Genomic DNA, 2,491 nt, shown 5'->3' on the forward strand with positions numbered 1-2,491 from the left:
GCTAGCTATACTACAAATACTAATGACATTAAAATAATATTAAAACATAGTTGCCTATATGCTTTCAAAAGGGAATACAGGCATATATTCTGTCAGAGCTTCAGTAAAGGCATTGTATTCAACTGCTACCCTATAACAAAGGTATTTTTAAATAATAGACTTTATTTTTTAAGATAATTTTAGATTTATGAAAACAATTGAAAAGATACAGAGTTTCCTCATATCTGCTCCCATAATTAACATCTTATATTGGTGTGGTATATTTGTTACCATTAATGAACCAATATTGATACATTATAGTTAACTAAAATCCATCGTTTGTTCAAATTTTTTTAGTTTTGCCTAATCCAAGACCCCATCCTCGTTATCACATTATGTTTAATAGTCATATCGTCTTAGACTCCTTTTGGCTGGAATAGTTTCTCAATCTTTCCACGCTTTTGATGACCTTGACAATTTTGAGAAATACCAGTCAAGTATTTTAGAGGATACCCTTGTCTTGGAATTTGCCTGACATTTTTCTCATAATTAAACTAGAGTAATGGGTTTTTATGAGGAAGATCACAAAGATAAAGTGTCAAGTCGATCATATCCTACTACCAAACAGGAAGACTCAGAAACCAATTTGAAAGGAGAATCCCCAGCACTTGGAGGGCAGCAAAGATCATAGCAATGCCAACCGTCAGCAGTTGGAGGCCACAGACCTAAGCCCACTGCATATTCTAAGCGTGAGGAGTGCCAAGGAGGACTTGACATACCAGGCACTGGTTAAAACAACTCTGCACTCACAAAAAGGAGAAGAGCTGCAGCAAGATCACCATCTGTAGTGGGCTCAGTCTCCCAGGGTAAGCGGGTCCCTACCAGGTGCTGATGCAAAGTGATGGACAGAATGAACCCTTCTTATGCTATAGTCGAGAGACTTGCTCCCTTCCCTGGGGGTGCAGATATACTGGTGGGACTGGCCAGGTACCATCTGGTGCACGTGCTTAAGCAACACAAAGAAGTTCACTGCATACCAGAGCATGGGAAAGTTTATCCTAATAAGTAAGAAGAATCTGGGACCAACTTCCATATTGAGGAATGTTCCAGACCCAGAGCCTCGATTCAGCAAACTCATAGAGTAGGACAGGTGGTGATGGCTGCTTCCCCAACAACAAATCAAGAAACATACTGTTAGCATGACTTACCACTGTTGACGTTGACCTTGGCCACCTGGCTAAAGTAGTGTTTATCAGTTTTCTCCACTGCAATCTTTTTTACCTTCCTTTTCTATAGAGACTTTTGTGGAACAAAGTCATTATCTGCAGCCCACATTTTAAAAGGGCAGATTTATGCAGAGTATATGCATAAATTGTGCAGAATTTGTCTGCAATGGAAATTTGTCTGTTCTCCCTGATTTATTTATACAATCAGCCTTCTCTTTCCCCAGGGACTGCATCAGCAGATTCAACCAACCATGGATAGAAAATATTCGGGAAAAAAATACAGAAATAAAACATAATACAAATTAAAAAATACAATATAACAACTATTTACATAGCATTTGCATTGTATTATATATTATAAATAACCTAGAGATGATTTAAAGTATACAGGAGGATGTTCCTAAGTTATATGCAAATATTACATAATTTTATATGAGATACTTGAATATCTGCAAAATCTGGTATCTGCAAGAGGGTTCTGGAATCAATGCCCATGGATACTGAGGGATGACTGTATATTCAGTCTATTCAGTATTTGTTTATATTATGTGCACATCATATATGTATAATGTGTGTGTATGTGTGTGTGTGTGTGTATATATATGTGTGTGTGTATATATATGTGTGTGTGTATATATATGTGTGTGTGTACCATATTGTCTTTTCTTTTCTTTTTTTTTTTGAAACAGAGTCTCGCGCTGTTACTCAGGCTGCAGTGCGTGATTTCGGCTCACTGCAAGCTCCGCCCCCCGGGTTCCCGCCATTCTCCTGCCTCAGCCTCCTGAGGAGCTGGGACTACAGGCGCCGCCACCGCGCCCGGCTAATTTTCTGTATGTTTAGCAGAGACGAGGTTACACCGTGTTAGCCAAGATGGTCTCGATCTCCTGACCTCGTGATCCGCCCGCCTCGACCTCCCAAAGTGCCGAGATTACAAGCGTGAGTCACGGCGCCCGGCCGCATGTTGTGTTTTCTATTTGTTATTCTTTGTTTCTTTTTTCAATTGAGCAGGTTTAAGCCTATTCGTAGAGTGGATATATGTTCACAGCAAAATTAAGAGGGAGATACAGAGTTTCTCATATACCCCATGTACCCACATGCAAAGCCTGCCCCATTTTCAACCCCATCAGAGTGGTAAATTTGTTACAATTGACCAGCCTATATTGATACATCATTATCATCTGAATTCCATAGTTTGCAGTAGGGTTAATTCCTGGGTTTGAACTTTCTTTACATAAATGTGTAATTACATGTATCCACCATTATAGTATCATACAGAGTAGTTTCAC

Source organism: Mandrillus leucophaeus, unplaced genomic scaffold (genome assembly GCF_000951045.1).
Source record: "Mandrillus leucophaeus isolate KB7577 unplaced genomic scaffold, Mleu.le_1.0 Scaffold466, whole genome shotgun sequence".
Taxonomy (NCBI): Eukaryota; Metazoa; Chordata; class Mammalia; order Primates; family Cercopithecidae; genus Mandrillus; species Mandrillus leucophaeus.